This window comes from Protopterus annectens, chromosome 2.part0, assembly GCF_019279795.1.
Source record: "Protopterus annectens isolate FY-2018-M chromosome 2.part0, PAN1.0, whole genome shotgun sequence".
NCBI classification, from domain to species: Eukaryota; Metazoa; Chordata; order Ceratodontiformes; family Protopteridae; genus Protopterus; species Protopterus annectens.
Genome location: NC_056728.1, coordinates 1,501,592,972 through 1,501,615,748, shown reverse-complemented (window position 1 = coordinate 1,501,615,748; position 22,777 = coordinate 1,501,592,972).

The window sequence follows — 22,777 nt, the reverse complement described above, 5'->3', positions numbered from 1 at the left end:
CATCTTTGTGTCTTCTTGTTCCTTTTCACCTTAACTGTTGTGATATTAGTTCCTTAGCTACAGTATGCAAACTTAGCTTTTGTGGTAAGAGATAAAGCAAGTATATACTATGTGTTTTAAAATGAAGTGGAACATGAATGCCTGTTTAGACTAGTAACAACATGATACTGTCATCTAATATGTAAGATACACTGGAGTAAGTAATAGCTATTACTATTGCTCTAGATTGCCTTCATCTTGACTAAGGTTGAATGATTTATGAACTCAGCAAACATACTAGCATTGCCGTGAAAATTTCGTATAATAAACATAACTTCCAGCAGTATCATCAGCAGTATGAAAGACAAGGTTTAGTGCAGGAAGGTTGTATGGTGACAAAAGATAGAGATGAGGCAAAACAAGAAATGGAGATGGGGAGGAATGGCTTATGTCATGGTATTTCCCATGAAAGGACAGCACTGAAGTAGTAAAGTTTCTGTCTGTCATCAAGATTGCAAATACTGAAAGAATGCAGACATAAAGAGGGTGCACTAATTTTCTACTTGTCAATTTTTTCAAACAAAAATGACATAGATGAATTTCAGGCTACATTCTATAAAGGAGGTGAAATGAATGGGATATTTTTTATAATAAAACCGAGAACAAGAAAGTGACTAAAACAATTTCTAAATTACTTAAACAAAAACATGATTTCTATGTGTCCCAAAGGATCCCAGCACTATGGAAAGAGCTCCCATTAATTAAAAAAAACACATGATTTCTATGTATCCCAAAGAATCCCTGCACTATGGAAAGAGCTCCCATTAATTAAACAAAAATAGGATTTCTGTGTGTCCCAAAGGATCCCTGCAGTATGGAATGGACTCCCCATCAATGTAAAACAGAGTTCATTCCTGACTCCAGGCCTCCTTGTCCCTTATGCACAGTGGTCATCAATAAGAAATGTATTATTCTAACTAACACCCCTCTACAAATCCTTAGCTACCTGCCTACTAACACCCCCATGTGTGATATTTGGGACACAAATGGTTTTAAGTGTGTGGGTAGGCTTGTAAGGTCTATAGTGGTCATTAGCTTAGCAGAACCTATAAAACAGATTATAATATATGCTAAGCTTAACTTTGACACATATCTCATAGAAAAGCATTTTGCATTTAATACTTTAAACTGGTTGTAAAGAAATGAAATTATATATTATAATATTCAAAATGCATCTCAAAAATCTCACTTACACAGCCAAATGGCTAAATCTGCTACCACCATCATATCTAAAACAATTTATGCAAATATCATAGGTCTAAGGTGTCAGAGATAACTGTTAAAGTACATTAAATGAACAGCAGCTGGGTGAGGCATCCTCTTACTTTACTTACAATATTTTGCTGTGATCTGATTTTTTCAGCTTCTGTACAGTTTGTACGTAATAATTGTTTGAGTGCAGACAAAATAAGATGCACACTATAAAGATGGCATCATTGCAAATGAAAATGTTTCAAATGTGGCAGTAATGTGCTCACAGGGTTGGAAAAATAAAAGATTTGTATTGAAAATTAATTGTACACTTTACAGGTTACATATTTATTATCCCTGTGGTCCAGGAAACACACTATGTTTCTGTGAAATTACATCAGAAAAATTTACACAGCCCACTGGATTTTACAAATCCTGGTTAGTAATAACATGATTTCTCTTAAGGCATGAATTACTGTAGACAATATTACTGTATATATCTTGCAAAACTGTCTCATGCTCTGATAGTGTGCATTAATGCCAGCAAAACCTCATCTCACATGTGATTTGCTAATTTGTCATTTTTGTTCCAGCACTACTCTCATTACCTTTAAGACCAACTTTGGAATGCTCCATAAAATTCAAGCAATATGTCAGAACATCTTTTGACACAGTCTTGTGTGCAGCATTGTCTCACATTACCACAGCAGCAAAATGTTGATGAAATGCTTTAAGTACATTAATGCTTTTCCTTCCTCAGTTGTCTGCTAAATTAATTGTATATTTCCTCATTTTTTAATTATATATTTCTTGATTTTTTTTTCATTTCAGATGTCCACTATATAATTTGGGACATTAAGATTCTGAGTCCATATCTGACCTCTATAAAATTAGCCTTAATCCAGTTCTGTTAAACATCTATTATATGGAAGACATTCACCAAAGAAAGAAAAAAAAAAACAGGAGTAAACCTAATATCAGTCTTTTTATTGTTTTATAATTAAAGTTAATAAATCTACAAAAGTCAGTCTCAGATCACTTAATCCAAAGTCTATAAGTGTTGTCTGATTTGTGTTACTATGATTTTGAAATCAGTTGCATTGCTTAAACTTAAATTTTGAATTAAGAAGCAGTACTATATATTAAGATACAAAATATAAAACTGAAAAAAATATTAATAATAAAAGTTAGGCAGTGTTATCCAACAAAATTCTGAAAAGGCAGTCTATTCCAGCATGCTAACAATATAACTAGTAACTGTTCAGGTTTTAACAAAAATGAAATATAGTAAATAAAAGGCACAGTAAATGTTGTAGCTAATATTGCATTGCATACAGTGATGTATAACTTTTCAGCAAAAAGTCCTAATAAATAATAAAGTTAATTGGCCTTTCATGGTATAAATTAAGTTTTCATTAGGGGAACCAATAATTGCATTTTATTTCACTGTGGTTACAGACCTTTAACATATCAGGCAGACTTTACCTATTAATAAATATAAAACAAACAAAAAAGCAGAATATGTGTTTTGAAACCGTGAGAGAAAACATCTCCAAAAGTGAAAGATGTCATACAATGTAAGTGGGCAGAATACTGTTGTCTACACTATCTTTAAAGATGAAATGGTTTCATTTAGTCCTAGCTTTTTGGAATAAAGTATACAGAACATGCAGTTGGCAACTTTCTCAAGGTCATGCAGGAAATCACTGAGTATGACAGGGATTTGATTACAAGATCTTCTGATACATCTTTATAGTTCTTCATTCTAATCAATTACCTATATTTAGGCCTAGCAGTAGAAATGGAAACCCATTCATAATCAACATATTTGATGGAAACCACAATTGTGGGAAGTGAAAGGCGACTGCAAAACATGCCATCTAATTTAGCAGAGCATGACTTTTTTTCTTTTTTTTTGTCTGAAAGCATGGGATCTGATCCCAAAGGAAGGCAGAAAGTATTTATTTCCAACCAGCATGCTGCCTGACACTCATGCCTAAAGAATTCTGTTGGAGTCTTCAGCTGTGTCTGATGAAATTACACAGATCTACAGCTGTTTCCCGTAACCTTATCATGGATCTGCTTTCAGCTTTGATAAAATATAAAAGAACTATTTTTTACGTGGTTCCATTTCAAAATGAATCAGAAGTGGTGCCTATTTCAACAATAGTGAAGAAATATGATAGCAATGTCTTGTTTGTTGTACTATGATTGGCTTTTTGCCCAGTAAATAAACCTTCTGAAGTCCTTACATGGCCCTTTCTTCTTGCACTAGCTACCTTGAAATGTCAATTATTTCTGACTCTCTTTATTCCTTTGTAAAAACTTTAACTAAATAGCATGACATTGCAATTCTCCTTTTTTATTTTCTGTCATATTTATAATGCATTACATTATTTCTCTAATTTCCATTCATAAACAGGTAACGCTTTTTGCATGTTAACTGGAATAATCAGCTGAAATTTTGTGGTGTGAGAAAAGGCACTTAATCTTACTTCATTGTGCATAGTTGAAACATAGCCTCCTCAAACTATCTTTCTCTCACATTGCAATTTTAACTATTCTGTTCTGTTCCTAGCTTCAACATAGCTTCTGTCCTCATTTGTTGCTGTTTGATAAGTGTCTAGTCTGCACTGTCTATATGCAGTTCTGAAATATTTTATTTATTGTTCTGGGACTACTCTTAGCAATGGGCATTTTTCTGGATAAAGAAAAAGTTTGACTGCAGTAGTAAGCTGTGAGTGGGCTAGGTTGTTCACTAACTCAGTTAACTAGTTAAGTTGTTTTAGACCATGAAAATAGTGAGACCTACATGAAAAAATGTGGCTACCTTGTCATAACCAGATGAAAATGTGTCTTGAAGTTTGTATGGATAGGGGAAGGAAATAGATAGTCTGAGGCTAATGATTCCTTGCTGTGTCAGTGAGGTACTGTTTGGTCCTACAAAAAGGAGCCTAGCTTCTGCTGCATTCTAATTGACTGAATTATATGCTGATTAAGTTTGAAATTGTCATTAATTACTATGGCTCGGAACTTGGTTTAGGTTATAGCTTCATTTTTAATGTTAATGGCTGAAATTATATTAAATGATTGTTTCTGATTATGGCAGTGTTTGGGGTACAAAACATTGTGATTAAAAAGTAGGTTACAATTTTCTAGAAAGGATACACATGTGGAGAAAGAGTTCTAGGTGTTCTGCTGGAGTTTGAATAAGGATGGAGCTGCTCTTATTAAAGTTGAATCATTAGAGTACTGAACTACCTTAACAGAGTGGGTGGAGGGACGAAGCTTCTTTATGAAGATGTTGAAATAAGGAGTCTAAGTGTTTAGACATTGTATATGGCTTCTTTACCTAAAGAAAGGTTGTTTCAACACGTGAGTGCTTATTTTTTAAGGGTTGCAGTATATTTTGCAGACATTTATTTGAGTAGGTTGGTGAGTTTGTTATGTAGTTTTATTATATTTGAAGTTAAATAATGTTTGATGTTTAAAAAAATGACCAATTATTATTGAATCATTTTAAGCTGTATAAATGTGAATGTGTCGATTTTTTAGTTGTTGAGTTTTTATGCTCTGAAACAAGAAAAATAGAGGGCAGGATTCACGAAGGCTTGCGCGGAGTCTAAGAGTAGTGTAAGACTCCATGCAGCCTTCGCGATCCAGGAACAGCCCTAAAGTCTGTGTAAGAGACCAACAAAAACGTCTCTTACACGGAGTGGGCGTGGATATGCTAATCACCACACTTGCAGCCGAAAGGCATGCAAATGAGGTAGATTAGCGATCCACGAAGCCCAAAGCAGCCCGTGTAAGAGCCGTTTTAGCTGCAGAAATGTACTCAGTTGACAACTGAGAACGTTTCTGCAAAAATCACAATAGAGCCATGTCAGCTCCAAATAAAGGGTGCATATGTGTCAGGCAGCATGCCAATGGCCAAATATGTGGCCATTGGCAAGGTACCCCAATGCAAATATGAAAAACAAACTTTTTTTTCGGCTATCGCCGATTTTTAAATGCAGCGCAGCCCTGCGCAAATGGGCTGCGCTGTATAAAACATAAAAATGAAGGTTATAAACCCACAAATGTGGGTTTTATGCAATACATGGATTTACAATGCAGGGACCAGCAGACCAGAAACAACATGGCCACCATTTAGTGGTTGCTAAGGGGGGAAGCTGAGTATAAGACATGTAACTAAGCATTAGTAGGCAATCTGATGTAATGAGTGTTAGGATACTGAATTCCACTGTCACATAGCAAATGAGCACATTCTGAGTACTGTAAGAGATACATAAGGGGGAGGAATAGAGTAGGAGATAAGTGACATCACAGGGGGGAATGGTAGAAAGAAATGCAGTTCATTGGAGGTCAGTGTTACATGACAGATGTCAGACACATATCATGGAAAGAGGAGTGCCACAAGATAAGCATGGGAAAGTCAAGAAATGGAAAGTGTACACTGTTGCTTACACCAAAGTTTCTTGCTGGGCGTGCATGTGCACGTGTGCGAGCCATGAGGCGTGAGTAGGGCAGTGTATGCACGTGTAAGGCAGATTGAGCATGTGGGAGCGTGTTGGCAGACTTCTAAGACTGTTTGCGCTGGTGTGCGTGCGTTTTAACCCGAATAAGCAGATTCTGAACCGTGTAAGCATGTGTGCACGTGTGTAAGCCACTGTGAGCGTGTTTTTGCTGGTATGCGTGTTGCTCCCCTTTGAGGAAACAGAAAGGAAAAAGGAAGCAACAGAATTAGTAGGAAGCTAGCAGGGAATACTGCTGGAGCTAGCAGGTGAAAACAATTAGAAGCAGGCAATTACACAAGCAGAATAGTAGCTCAGCCAAGCACTTAAAACTCTGCAAATAGCAGTGCAACATGTTTCTCTCAAGAGACATTGCAAGACAGGAGTAAGCTATTAGAAGTGAAAACTGAAAAAGCTGAACTCAGAGCAGAAATGCTAGGGGCTGCCATAGCTGTCATAAGGAGACATAGGCGACTTGCTGAGAGTGGTGACAATGCAGATGGTGCCAGACAACCCACAGTGAGGAGACGGAGAAGAGTGTACAGGCCCAGGGTCACCTACCACGGGTTACATGAGCTGGAGATAGTAGAGCACTATAGAGTGGCCAGAGAGCTCCTGCAGCAAATTGTTGAGCTGTGCAGGCCATGCCTCACACACAGAACCAACAGAGGGGAATCCATCCCAGTGGAAACCAAGGTATGTGTTGGCCTAAGAATACTAGCAACAGGTACCTTCCAGAGACCAACTGGTGATATGATGGGGATATCACAAGCATCAGCCTCCAGGGTACTGCACCAATTCCTGGATGCCATGTCAGCACATGTCGGTGATCATGTATATTTTCCCAATGTCCGTGAGGTATTGGCCAGCAATATGCGTCTCTTCCAGAAAATAGCGGAATACCCTGAGGTAGTGTGTGCAATAGACTGCACGCACATACGCATCAAAGCACCAGCCGGTGAGTGGGGTAGGGTCTACATTAACCGCAAGGGCTTCCCCTCCATCAACTGCCAGGTCATGTGTGATGCCCAGGGCATAATAATGAATGCGTGTGCTGGCTGCCCTGGGAGCTACCATGATTCCCATATCTGGCATTTGACACAGCTGCACCAGACGTTTGCCAATGGGGACATCCCATATGGACACCTAGTGGGGGATGCAGGTTATGCACTGGAGCCGTGGCTGATGAAACCCCTCAGAAATGCACACACACCTGAACAGGAACGCCATAATGAGGCACACGCGCAAACACGTAATGTAATAGAGCGTGTGTTTGGGCTGCTCAAGTCATGGTTCCGGTGTCAGGACACATCTGGTGGAGCCTTGCAGTACTCACCAACTACATGTACCCAAATTGTCATGGTATGTGCAATGCTACATAATATGATCTTGCAAAAACAGCTGCAGCAGGACCAGCATAGGGCCGGGCCAAACAGCCACCCACCATTGCCAAGGCCATCTCAGGCAGACTCGGAGGAGGAACAACCTGAGCCTGCCCCAGTAGGCAGAAGGAGGCGTGCCCAGTATGCCCTGGCCTTGGCAAAGAGGCAACGCATAGCACATACACTGGCTCAGTAGGAACCCTGGGAATGATACCCCTCTCTGACTCACTCATATAATAACAGGGATGCCTAAAATGACATAACCTGCTCTCAAACATGTACAGGGAGTGTAGTATGTGCATCCGACAGCGGCAGCCCTGCAGCACCACCTGAGGCATGAATGCCATGTGTTAAGCAATGTAACACCATGTAGTATATGCACACTTGAGGACCCTGACTAACATCCTACCCTCACCAAGCATGATGCCACAATATGACGATGAGATGATCAATTGCAATAATTGGCTGAAGTATTGCAGTTAGTCAAAGGGGATCCAATGTGTGCCAGCCTGGGATGACATGCTGAGAATGACATGATGCTCCACCTGCTAGGGCTGGCGTGCACCTATCAGTGCAGGCCATATGGATACTGGCAAAGGCTGTTGTTACCCACAGCGTGCCCTGAATAGGTAAGGCTCAAAACACAAACCCACCTCCATAGGTATCAGAAGGGATAAGAACCTAGATGTAATGCTACCCAATGCCAGAAGTCTAAACAGCAAGATGCATGCAGTCTAAACTCACCCAGTATGGAGAATGTTGATATCTGTGCTGTAACAGAAAACTGGGTCAAGGCTCAGCAGCACCCTAACACTACCAGGTTACACCTCATACTGTGCTGTACAGCCTCAAAACATGGAACAAGCTACAAAAGGAGGGCGACTAGAAATAACTGTCAAGGATAACCACATCCCCATGTTGGTACCACAACAAGAAGAAGCATGGACTAGCCATGGTCAAGTAACAGTGGCTAAAACTGCCTCCCAGTTTATAGCCTGCTACAGACTACCATCCCAACACCAGGAACTGCACCTGGCCTATGTAGGAATACATGAATATATCAAGTCCTCCAAACCACATTATATTAGGTGACTGAAAATACCCAGACATAGACTGGGAGCATTATACTAGCTCCAACACTGTAGGACAAAAGTTCCTAGAATCCATAAACCAAAATGCCCAGGAACAACGTACCACTGCCACAAGAGGGGTAAGCATACTGGATGTGATAATCAGCAACATGGGTACTGGATGTCAAGATGAGAAGTGTATCCCTCACTGGTAAGACCAGACCATAGAGTAATCACACTGGATATACACATCCTGACCACAGTCCCTGGCCAGAAAACCACAGTGAAAAACATGTGTAAAGCAAAAGTTTCACTCCTCCAAACTGATGTGGAATCCATTAAAGGCCCTGTGCAGGTGCAAAATATGGGCCACACCTCAGAACCTGTTATATAGGCATTCCATGAACACTGCCAGGAATGCTTGGATTATGCAATCCTAAATTAAAACAAGACACAATGCCATACACGCAGGCATCTGGCATGGTGGACTCCAGCCATTACCAAACCATGCAAGAGAATGAAGAAGCTACTACATGATAGAGCAAACATAAAAAGGGAAGTAATCACTGATCAGTAGTATGGCAATAAAATATGTCCACACATACAATCCACTAAGGCCAGCTACAACAAGTTGAATATGTGAATCTTGAGGCAATGTTACACCTGCCCCAAGTACATAGACAACCCTCAACTCCCCCCAAGAAATACAAATATATGTGAGAGATGCAACCATTTATCAAAACTGGAGGCTGAGCTCCCACAACTCAGTACTGTCAAAACTAGTCAGGAGGAGAAGGTAACCACACACACCACAAACCCAGTCCCACATAGACCTATCACAACTGCAAACCAAAGACATAAACACAGAAAAACATTCCCGGAGGCCTGAATTACAAACACACCACACCAACAGAGGCCTCCAAAGCAGACACCCAAGCAACCACAACCTCCAAACATAGCACATGCAACACATAGTACACAAAGCTGGTGTGCCAAATAGTAACAGGCCAGAAGGAGAAACAACATGCCCGATACAGTTGTAATAGGTGACTCCATAGTGAGACACGCTGCTGTCCCGCTCACCAGACTGTACAAGGGAAAGGGTACAGTAAGCTGCCTGTAGGCTGTTACAATATGCCACATAACACAAGTATGCAGGTCACCCCAAAGCAAGTAGAAATGTGATGCAGTCATAGTCCATGCTGGTGTGAATGACCTGAGATGTACCTCCCCGGACTACATGAAAAGAGACATAGATGAGCTCTCCGATTATGTAGTCCAGGCCGGTATGACACTGACCATTTGCAGCATCCTACCCTCACCAAGAATGATGCCACAGTACAAACACAGAATGATCAGCTTTAACAAGTGGCACAATTACTGGTGTCATTCCAAGGGGATACAATGTCTGTCTGCTTGGGATGTCATGCTTGACAAGCCATGCTGCTGTTCCAGGGATGGCTTGCACCTGTTACCCCTGGGCGTCTGGATATTGGATAAGGCTTTTGCCACCTCCATAGAGCCTTTCGTAGGCAAGGCTGAAAAGACTAACCCACCACCCTAGAAAACATAAGTGGAAAGAAACATAAAGGTAATGCTGATCAATGCCAGACATGTAAACCTCAATATGCATGCTCCCGAGGCCCTTCCCAGTATGGAGAACATTGATGTCTGTGCAGTGACAGAAACCTGCTGCAAGCCTCCTGACAGCACACCTGCACTACCAGGTTATACCACATATCATGCGTTATGGAACCAAAACCTGAACCAAAACATAAAAGGAGGGTGAGTATCCATATTCAGCACAGACACCCATACGTCCAGGTAACTGACAATGCACAAAGCATTGGAGTACACCCATGTGCAACTAACCGTAAGCAAGACTGCTGTACAGTCTGTAGCATGCTACAGACCAAACTCTCACACGCAGGAACCCCACCCAGCTGTCCTGAAGACATTGGACAGTATGAATGTCCCACCAAATACCAAACAAGGTACTCACAAATTACCACATAGGTGGTAAACCATTATGTATGGAAGGAGTAATCAGGGACCTAGGGAAACAAGTGGACAGTAACCTGTTATGTGACACTCAAATTGCCAATGTGGCTAGGAAGACTGTCTATATTGGACACCGTATCATGAAAGGATTCACATCTACGTCAACAGAGATCATTGTGCCCCTATACTGTTCTCTTATCAGACCCATAATCTAGTACAATGCCTCATTTGGGATGTACCTTACCTGACACCTGCAGCAGTTAGAAAGACCTCAAAGGTACCTCACCAAGAGGCTAAAGGGTCTCAAATATATGTCATATGCTGCCTGGCTGTAGACACCCCAGCTGAATGCAGTCACATACTGCCTACACAGAGGCGTTGTATGTCTGTTGTACAAGGCCATGTCCAACACAGGAGTAATGGACATGCTCCACCCTAGAAAACTCAAAGCCATCGGAGCTGTGAGAGTGAGAGATGTCAACCTCAACACATAATGAAATAGGATGTGCTGGAGGGACAGATACATAACCCAGAGGCTCCCCACACCCTGGAACAGAATCCCACTCCATGTTAGGCAGAGCCCCTCACTGACACTCTTCAACAGAAATCTTGCCAAGTGGATGGATGATCGTAGATGTACACTGGGGGTCTTCACTGTGTCACGTCCAGACAGAGGCACAGTAAAGTAAATCATAAATGGCCATAATATTCACATAGCAAGGGGTGGCGAAAGCCACACACACTCTGGCTAGGCTTATAAATGCCCTAGGGTGGATAGCCTAGTATGAACCTATGAACCTATGAAGATACAAATTGTACAGGACACTAAGGATAATCACAAGGCTTTCTCAACTGATGGTAGGAACCGCGTTGGGAATTCACAGATATGCTCTGAATCACACAAATATTACAAACAACATACCAAACACACACACATATTGCCAACATACAACCTGGCAGGTGCAGTGCAAACCCCCCCAGAATGCAAAATATCTATCCCAGCAGACTGCTGGCCCCCTGACATTGCAGATGCTGAGGTAACAGCCAGCATCTACAAAGCAAAACACACAGCAGCAATGGTATGAGATGGTGCCCTGGGCTGAGTCCAACATGGACTCCAAGAAGAATGGAATGCCAAATCACACTACTGCTCAATGTCAGCCTTACCACAGGATATGTACCAAAAGAACAGTGTACAGCAACAGTGGTCCTTCTCAACAAAGGTGTTGCCTGAATGGATATTGCAAACTACCACCCCAGAATCCTGAGAAGCTTGATCTGCACAGCTATGGAAAGGATCAGCATGTACCACAGACATAAAGATATTGGGGACCTACTGACACCGGACCCTACCCAGTGTGGCTTTCTTAAGTGCAGATCCTACCCCTTAAACATGTTTGACTCATTTGAAACAGTCATTAAGGTCATTGATGAGGGCAATGTGGTACACACAGTGTAGCTGGACCTTGCAAAGGCTTCCATACAATACCCTAAGTGTTCATTATAGATATGCTCACCAGCTTAAATATAAACCCCTATGTCAGTAGAGGGGTTGCAAACCAGACCAAGGACAGAAATGACATGGTCAGACATGCTGCAGCCATGTCAGACTACAAACCAGATATAACTGGCATCCCACAAGGCTTGGTCCTGGGACCTCCCTCGTTTGGTATATATGTCCCATAGGTACAGACCAACATGGAAGGACTGTGTCTGAACATGTTTGCAGAGGACTACAAACTGCCCACCATATCTGACGCTCCAGCTGACACAAGCATCCCACAAAATGGCCACATAGAAACAGACAACTGGTGCCATAGCCATGTCAGCAAGCTAATTGCAGAAAAGTGTATAGTCAACCCCCGTGGATATACAGTAAGTGCCCACCAATTACCACATAGGTTTTAACCCATTACGTACTTAGCATGTAATGAGAGACCTGGGGACACAAGGTTATAGATATCCTGCATTGGACAAACATGTGGCTGTAGTGTTTACAGAAACATACCATATACCCACCTAATCATGAAGGTTGTCAGATCTAGATAAAGGGAGGTCACTGTGGCTCTGCAGTCATCCTTCATCAGCGTTACAATTGACTACTATAGCCCCTGTGGGATGTACCTCAGCAGACACCTCCATCAACTGTAAAGTCCCCAAAAGTACCTCACCAGGAGTATCAAAGAGCTTGAACAGATGCCATGTGTTGCCTGATTAAACAAACTGCAGCTCCACACACTGCCATACTGCCCACCCAGAGGCAAGCTGTGTCTGATGTATAAAGCCATGTCAAAGCTGTAATCAATGAACATGCTGCACCTTGTACAATCTGAATGGCAGTGAGCTATGCACATGAGAGACCTGAACCCCAGCACTGACATACATAGGACAAGCTGTACTGCATGATCCATAACACAGAAGCCACCCCCACTCATGAGTAAACTCCCAGTACAGTTTATCCATAGAGTCACTCATCGATTCTCCTCAAGAGGAATCTTGATGAGTGGATGGGAGATGGTAGGTTTACCCTGGGTATCACTGCTATGTCACAGGTAGACAGAGGCACAGTATACTAACCATGACATATGTCATGGCAAACTCCACTTACAATGTGTGCCGAAGGACAAACACACTCTCCAACTAGCATTAGAAATGGCCTAGGGCACATCGCTAGTGTTTGCCAATGTACACCTATGTTGTGGAATACACTACCAATGTTGGACAAGCCTGGTTTAAGTAGTTCATATCTGAACATAATGCAACATGGTCAGATGTGCGCAACTGGCCCCTAACCAGGCTGTTGTGCTCACTATCGAAATGTAAAGCAGTGATAGGACTAAAGCACAGGATACTGTCCACCACAGTGAAAGTACTGAACCAGTACACTATACGGTACTACAGTGTTTGGTCAGTATGAAAGGATGTTGACAACTGTATGAAAGTATCCCATGCAAACCCTGCAGGCACAGTATAATCCCTGTTGTGTTCAGACACAAAGCAGTTGGACAGTAACTACACAACATAACACACAACACACAACCATAAACGGGAGATATTGTGGAAGTTCACACTCATCCACAAATGTGGTGGGCTGCAGAGTTCAACATATGGAAAGCTCACATTGGGCATGCTCGCACACTTTGATAAATAAGACATTTGTCAGACAACATGCCATGGGAAGGCTGAACTGGGCATGCTCATACACTTAGGCCAAATCTCAGTTTAGCAGTTGGTCACACATATCTGGTATTTGAACGTGTTATTCCAGGAACCAACCACATTACAGCAATCTGCCCAGTGCACACAGTTAAATGACTACAGAGACATACGTGATATAGTGGATCCCTCCCATATTCAAACATCTTCCACAGATACACAAGTTGTTCATACAAACAGGGAATGCTATGGCAATAAAGACCTGCAAACAGTCTATCAGCAACAAATAATGTGCATCTGACAATTAAACATATGGGTGTAGAGGTCAACACTAGGCTGTTTGCCCTAGGGAATGACAGCTTAGCCAGAGTGTGCTTGGCATCTGCCTCCCCAGTACAGTAGGCTACTGTACCACTGTAAAGTAGGTCACATAAGGCACCGTGTGAGGCTAGTGTGCTGTGCCTCTGTCAAGCAGGGACACAGTGGAGATCCCAGGGTTTGAATTTGCTAAGCCACATCCATGTTGTTGGTGTGTGCTGGAAGAGGGTTGCTGAGGACCTCTAATAATAAGTGGGCATCAATAACAGACTGAGGGAAGCCTTATCTGCATTGTCTGGACAATTTCACTGTCAACACTGTGTCGTGATGATTATGAGGGATTGAAGTGTCATGCCGGTACTGTTCAGAGATGTCCTCCCCTCTGTGGGCTACTGCTCTGCAATGTTTTAGCTCACTCTGTCTGTTGGATAGCTCATATATGGCTGGTGTACACCTGACAGGTGTCCTGCTGTGGAGCAGTCATGGGTATATTTGGGATAGCATGATCAATGCAAACCTTCCACATGCTCATAGAATGCAATTGTCAAGGATTATGAAGAGTGGCCTGTATACTCCCCCAGCATGGGTCCTTTGAAGTCTTCCACCCCAGTCTTTACAAGTGTAAAGTCTGCGTTTGATAAATACAGTTTGTTTGCAGTGACCACCTTGCCTGGGGGTGGGGATGGGATATGGATGTCCAGAGAAAGGTGGTTATGGTCAGATATCAACAATAGTGGTCTACCTCTGGTGTGGAACAGTGAGCACCCATGTTGCAGATGGTCAGGTGCAATATGTATTCCCCCTTGTGGCTGTGCTGAGTGGTTCTGCCATACCACATGGACTCACAAATTGTAGTGACTGTAGGGTAATGTTGTAGAGGCCTGAGTAGTTCCCACACACAATATGCCTGTACCTGACGTTAACAACTGGAATGGTGTATGTGAACAACTGCATATTTTGGCACTGTTTCCAGGGAAGCAAAGTGTGTGTCCTGGATGTGGGAGGGGTGGTCTGGACTGGTTGTGCTGTGTGTTACAGGTCCTGTGGTAACAAAGCATGGTATAGAACATAACCTGCCAGTGTGATGTGCATATCTGACCCTGAAGTAGGTGGCTGCAAATGCATATATATATGCTATCCCCCACCTGACAGGTAGTACTAGATGTACATACCTCTGTAGAAATAATGATGTCAGCACCCTATAAATACTGCAGGTGCAAAGCCAATGCCCAGTAATTCAGATAGTGTGCTCTGCTAATGCGTCTCCCTCTAGTGTCATAATATAGTTAGGTAGGGGTTTGAATTCTGCAAATGCTCAGTGTGTGTGGGTGAGCGGGTTTGGTGTGTGTGCAAGTCTGTGTGAGGGAAATGTCCCTTTTGGCAACTGGGAAAACACACTACAGGATGCACATTTCCCTTTCTAAACACTGATGATGTCAGCACCCTATAAGTACAGCAGGAGAAGGGAAACCTCCCAATAATGCGAATAGCGCACTCTGCTAATGCATCCATCTTGAGTGTCATAACATAGTTAGGTATGGGTTTGAATCCTGCAAATGCTCAGTGTGTGTGGAAGGGGGTTAGTGTGTGTGCAAGTCTGTATGAAAGAAATCCCCCTTTTGGCAACTAGGAGAACACACTACAGGATGCACATTCCCCTTTCTAAACACTGATGATGTCAGCACCCTATAAGTACAGCAGGAGAAGGAAAGCCTTCCAGTAATGCGAATAGCACACTATGTTAATGTGTCTGTCTAGAGTGTCATAACATAATTAGGTAGAGGTTTGAATCCTGCAAATGACAAGTGTGTGTGTGGGGAGGGTGTAAGTCAGGTGTGTGCGATTACATGTGTGAGAGAACTGACCCTTTTGCCAACCAGTACAACACACCAGCTGCTGCATATTCCAATCTCTACACAGAGATGATGTCAGCACCCGACAAATACAGTGGAAGAGGGCAAATCTCCCAGTAATGCAAATAGCACACTCTGCTACTGCATCTCTCACTACTGTCATAGCACAGTTAGTTATGGCTTCGAATTCCACACATGACACGTGTTTTTGTCACACAGAATGCCCATGTGTGTGGGTTGTTGTTCACAATAATACATTACATCGATTAAACCAGTAATGGCAATGGACACAGATGATGTATGTGTGTGCCAAATACACATATGTACCTGTGACCTTCAATAGTTACCATGTCTGATGCCTGCCACATGTGAATACATGGTATTTGCACTGGATAACATTATGACTGTGGTCTTCTGTGCGGGTGCTGCATGTGGTATGTGTATATACAGTTTGAGATGTAGATGGTATCATCCTAGCAGCGAGGGATAGACATCTGGTCTGGGGCATATAGTCTACATGTTGTTGATGAACAGGTGCTGCATGTTTCCACCTGTTGTGGGAGTGGTAACAAGTTGTTCCATAGCAATGCAGTGACTACATGCTAGGAACCTTTCAGCTAGGGTGTTGAGCTACAGTAATTCATCAGCATTCAGTAATACGTCAGCATTCCTGGTGAGGGTATGATGCCAACCAAGGTCAGGGTCATACCAGCCTGTGCCTCATGCTCAGAGAGCCCTTCCATGTTCCCTATCATGTAGTCCAGGGAGGTACATCACAGGTCAGCCATAGTGGCATGGACAATGACTGAGTCATATGTGTCCATGCCTCTGACTGACCTGTATGCTTGTGTTATGTGGTGGACCATAGTGCCCCACGGGCATATCACTGTGACCTTCACCTTGTCCAGCCTGGTGAGCGTGACCTCACTGTACCGGACAATAAAGGTACCTAACACAACTGTAGCAGGTGTGTTGTCTAGCCATACAGGCTGTGACTGTTTGGCACACAGGATTTGTGTGCTATGTGTTATGCGTGCTGTGTTCTGGCATAACGTATGCCTGTGTGCCAGCTGCAGAGGTGTCTGCCACTCAGGCAGGATGCTATTCTTAGGCTCCACGAATGGCGCAGTGTGTTCACGTGTTTGTATTGCTGTCAGTGTAGGTCTACATCAGACTGGTATTGTAGTCACTGTAGTATTTCATGCCACCTGACAGGTTATGCCAGTACTGGGTTCAGAGTGCTTAGTCCCCAGTTTGTCTATGTGGTTGCATCTCATACATGTGTTGTACGTCCATGTGTAAGGGAGAGGGTTGACTGTTTACATGTGGCAGCTGTGACATTGCCACATGACCCACATATTCCACAACTATACCATAGAGGTGACTGACAAGTGACCTTTGCAAATGCTACCATAGTATTGTGATTGCCATGGTGATTAACAGCACATAGGGCCAATGGGGAACACGGTACATAGGTTCATAGGTTCATAGGTTCATACTAGGCTATCTGCCCTAGGGCATTTATAAACCTAGCCAGAATGTGTTTGGCTTTCGCCACCCATTGTAAATTTATCTTGCTATGCTCTTTTTTGAGGTTAGTATACTGTGCCTCTGTCTAACAGTGACACAGAAGTGATACCCGGGGTAAACCTACGATGTCCCATCCACTCATCAAGATTCCTCTTGAAGAGAGTCAATGAGGGACTCTGCCTAACCTGGACTGGGATTTTATTCCAGAGTGAAGGGAGCCTCTGGGTTATGAATCTGTCCCTCCAGCATGTCCTATTTATTTCAGTGCTGAGGTTCAAGTCTCTCCAGCGCATAGCTCAATGGGATTTGAGTATTCTGAGGTGCAGCATGCCCATTAATTCTGGCTTGGACATGGCTTTATACGTCAGGCACAGATCGCCTCTGAACAGGTGGTATGCCACTGAGTAGAGCTGGAGTTTCTTTAACCGGTCAGCATATGGCATCTGTTTGAGCCCTTTGATCCTCTTGGTGAGGTACTTTTGGGGTCTTTCCAGTTGCTGCAGGTGTCTGGTAAGGCACATCCCAACAGGGGCATTGTACTCAATTATGGGCCTCATGAGGGATGAGTAAAGAGGCAAGATGTCCTCCCCTGATCTAGATGTGAATCCCTTCATAATGAGGTGGGCTATATAAAATGTTTTTCTAACCACTTTGGCCACGTGGTTGTCAAATGAGGGATTGCTATCAACTTCGGTCCCCAGGTCCCTAATTACTTCTTCTGTACTCAATGGATTACCACCTATGTGGTACTTTGTGGGCACTTTGTTTTTGCCAAAGGGGATGACTATACACTTTTTGGCATTCAGCTTGAGGCCATGGCTCTGGCACAAGTTGTCTGTTTCTGTGAGGCCCTTTTGGAGGATGCTTGTGTCGGCTGGAGAGTTGATTATGGTGGCCAGTTTGCAGTCATCTGCGAATTTGGTCAGCCACAGTCCTTCCATGTTGGCCTGTACCTCAGAGAAATATATACCGAACAAGAGAGGTCCCAGGACTGAGCCTTGTGGGACACCACTTGTAACTGGTTTGGAGTCTGACATGGCTCCAGAAATTCTAACCATGTGGGTTCTGTCCTTGAGCCAGTGTACAATCCATCTAGTGACATATGGGTTTATATTTAAGCTGGTGAGCTTCTCTAGAATGCCCGAGTGGGGTATTGTATCGAAGGCTTTTGCGAGGTCCAGGTAGGCTGTGTGGACCACCTTCCCCTCGTCAGTGGCCTTGGTGACTGTTTCAAAGAAGTCAACCAGGTTTAACAGGCAGGATCTACCCTTAACAAAGCCAAACTGGGTATGATCCAGTGTCTGTAGGTCCCCAATATCTTTATTTATGAGGTCCATGATGATCCTTTCCATAGCTTTGCAGACCAAGCTACTCAGGCTTATGGGGCAATAGTGTCCAGGATCCGTTAAGGCACCACCTTTATGGAGAGGGACCACTGTTGCTGTACGCCACTCTTTGGCCACATATCCTGTAGTAAGGCTGGGATTGAACAGTAGATTTATGTTTGGGTGTAGCTCTTCTCGGAGTTCATGTAGGACACAGCCCGGGACACTGTCTGGTCCCATTGATGCTGTGTTTTCTGCTTTGGAGAGGGCGGCTCTTACCTGAGCATCTGAGATGTCAGGTGGGCAGCACTGTGCTGGGATAAATATTTGCCCTTTCGGTGTGGAGGGGGGGGGGGGCATTTGCGCTGAACCTGTCAGCTAGGATGTTGGCAATGTCTGTGGGTTCGGTGTTTCTTTTGACATTTTGGACTACCTCTGAGCATATCTGGGAATTACCACCCAGATTCCTAACATAAATAAAGAAAGCCTTGTGATTATCCTTAGTGTCCTGTGCAATTTTCTCTCAAAGCTGGCCTTAGACAATTTTATGAGTGCCCGTAGTTTTTGCTAATACTGATCAGTGATGCCTTCCCTTTTTGGGATTTTGCTGTATCATTTAGTAGCTTCCTCCTTCTATTGTATAGTTTGTTTATGGCTGGGGTCCACCAGACAGGACGTCTGCCTTTGGAGGATTGTGTCTTGGTTTTATTTGGGATCGCATGATCCATGCATTCCTGAAGGTGTCCATAGAATGCGTTTATAGAGGAATCTGCGGTCTGGGCCGTATTTTCCACAGGCCCGGAGGCTTTGAAGGTTTCCACCTCGGTTTTGAGGAGTGTGAATTTTCTTTAGAGAAGTTGTTCACTGTGGTTTTCTGGGCAGGGGGTGGGGTTGGGATGTGAATATCCAGTGAAATTAGTTTATGGTCTAGATCTTACCAGTGAGGGATACACTTCTGGTCTGGAGTACAGAGTCCCCATGTTGGTGATGATCAGGTCCAGTATGTTTTCCCATCTTGTGGGAGTGGTAACAAGTTGTTCCATAGCATTTGAGTTCATAAATTCTAGGAATCTTTGGGCTAGGGTGTTGGAGCTAGAGTCATGCTCCCAGTCTATGTTTGGGTAGTTGAAGTCGCCCAATATAATGGTATTTGGAGAGACCTTCATATTTTCCACTGTTCTCAGGAAGGCTGAGTGCAGTCCTTGGGTTTGGGAGGGTGGTCTGTAGCAGGCTATAACCTGGAAGGCAGTTTTACCCACTGTTAGTTGCACATGGATAGTCTCTGATGCTTGGTGCTTTGCCACCAACCTGGAGGTGTGGGTATCTTTGATGAATATCGATACCCCCCTCCTTTTGTGGTTCGGTCCAAGTTTTGGGGCTGAAAAGCATGGTATGAGGTATAACCTGGTAGTGCTGGGGTGCTCTCAGTAGTCCTGAACCAGGTATCTGTTACTGCACAGATATCGATGTTCTCCATGCTAAGGAGAGTTTCGAGTGCGTGCATCTTGAGGTTTAGACTTCTGGCGTTGAGTAGCATTACTCTTAGTTTCTTATCCCTTGTGATACCTATGGAGGTGGGTTTGTCTTTTGAGCCTTGCCTAACAAAGGCACTATGGGGGTAGCAAGAGCCTTTGCCAATATTCGAAAGCCCAGGGGTGACAGGTGCAAGCCGTCCTTAGCGAAGCAGGTGGTTCAACAGAAGGTGGGTATGTGAGGGTGTAGTGCCTGTGATTAGTTAGCAGTGGCATATATGACTGCTCATGTGGACAAATGCCAAGTAAGTCATATGCAATGTGTCACAGGCAACGTACATGTGAACAGGACAAACAGTGACGTTCTGTCAAGTGAGACATGGACATACATATAGTAAACTATGCAGATGTCACTAGGAGTCCACAGAAGCTCTGTAACTCTGCATTGCAGGTGGGATCAATATTCTAGGGTAACTGCAAGCAAACATGCATGCAAACAAAACTACAGTAAGCAGGGCTGCATGTAGTCCATTGTACAACAAACAAGCTGCACCACTTCCAGTAGGTAACACTGCAAATATGCAGGCACTATGCACATGTACATGGAAATACACAGGTCAGATGGCTAGGGTCCAGTCTCAGTGCACACAAGTGTACAGACCATGTACCGTCAGGATGTACAATAACTGGATGGAAACCCATGTGCTCAAACCTGCAATAATACACATGTCAAATAACAGACACTGAGCCTTCACTCAGTGGTTCCATACTTAGTAGGATGTATGCTACCTGGCCTGCCACCACAGTATCCCTGACATGTATGGAGACTCTCCCTCCTGTGACAGTTAGTTTTGTGTGTTGGGGCTGTCTAGCATGGTATGAGATGTGAGCTTGCAGTGCTAGGGTGCTCCTGTGTGTCCTGTACCAGTTGTGTAGTACTAGACACATATCAACATCCTCAAACATCCGCATTGCAGAGTCCAGTGTGGGCAACATGCCACTTGCAGTTTACATGTCCATCATTGCGTATTAATACTTTCATTACCTTATCCCCTGCGCTACCTATGTATGTAGCCTTCTGTTGACATCCTTACCACCAGTATGCCAACATGTGCAGATGATACACTATGGTACTTACCATGGGTGTAGACAACAGTACATGACAATCATACCCTTACTGCATCAGGCATGCTGTGATATACCCACAATTATATCAGCACACAGTACTGTTAACAACATGATACTATTACTACACGTCAATGTAGTCACCCTGTGCATCAGCACATGTTAACCTGTACCTGCTCTGATGTTACAGATTGCAGGAGGTGGCACAGTTTCATCATATGCACAGGGTGTGAACTTGGTATGCCTGAGTCAGCCACCGATACCACCAATTGACATGTATGTGTATGTGTGTTGGTGAGGGACAGCAGTACAAGGTGGGGCAATGTTGATGCTGTGTGTGCGTGTATGTGGTAGCCCTAGGTGTTGTCAATTCGCATGTGTGTATGGATGCACACAGTTCCACCTCATGGCTGCCATATACTGGTGTTTGTGGACAGCCACAGACTGTACCTGCCAGGTCATACAGATCAGTGTCTCTGGCCACGGACACAGTACCTGTGCCTTGCAGGGGTGCTACGGACCATGTCTGGTACCAACCCAGACTGGGTACTGTCATCAGAAGCAGGTGTTCATTGACTGGACACAGATCCCTGTCGGGCCTGGCCAAAGCCACGTGCACATGGTCTCCTGGGGCAGTCTGATGACAGCACAGACCCAGCATTGCTGGGGCTGCTGCTGGCACTACGGGGGCGGCCGCAGCCCTGTTGTCATCCACAACGACTGCCAGCTGCTGCTGCTGCTGGCATATGCCCACATCGATGCCTCAACCATCCACCATCGCCCTGGCTCTTGGACATGTAGTTGTGGAACTGGTCTAATATGTCCCCACAACGTCTGTCTATGACATCGGTGAAATTATGGATGGCAGCCGCAATGTCACGCATACTGTCAGTCAAGGCTGTGCGACATGCTGTCAGCTCCCTCAGACCCCGTCTGGTGTACCGTTCCATACATGACTGTGCCTGCATGACAGCCCGAAACATAGCTGAGGTTGTAAGACCTCTGTGGGCACATCTGACAAGGGCAGTATGCCCACGAATGCACCCACGAGAACCCCTGGACATCTGTCTGTGTGGTACCATCTCAGGGCCATGTCCATGGCTGCTGTGTGGGGACGCATGTGCCACAGATACCACATTACCCTGGTCAATGCCCACTGTATGCTGTCCATCACCTAGGGACATTGGTGACAAAGGGTGTATTGGCAGGATAACTGTGCGCATTGATGGGGTTGACAGCTGTGTACTGTCAACTGGCTGACCAATGATGGACCCTGGCATACCTCCCTGTGCCATTACACAGATGTCATCATTATCAGTACCCATGGCACCTGATTCAGGTTCCCTGCTGCATGACACCAGAGCAGCACCAGAACCTGTGGGAGGGAAACAGGAAACAGTTTACAATGTCTACACAATATTACCAGTGATGCACACATCCACACATGCACAGGTCCACACATGTACACATGCACACATGCACACCTGCACACCTGCACACGTGCACACGTGCACACATGCACAGGTGCACATGCACACATGCACACCTGCACACATGCACACCTGCACATGTGCACACGTGCACACATGCACACATGCACAGGTGCACAGGTGCACACATGCACACATGCACACATGCACAGTTGCACACAGTTGCACACAGTTTTACACTACTCAGTATGCGAGATATCAACACACAGACACAGACACACCTGCATGCATACACAGAGCACAACTCAGTGAGTCTAATATTACTATTACTATCAAGACTATTAAAGTTATTGTTAATACACACTCACCAG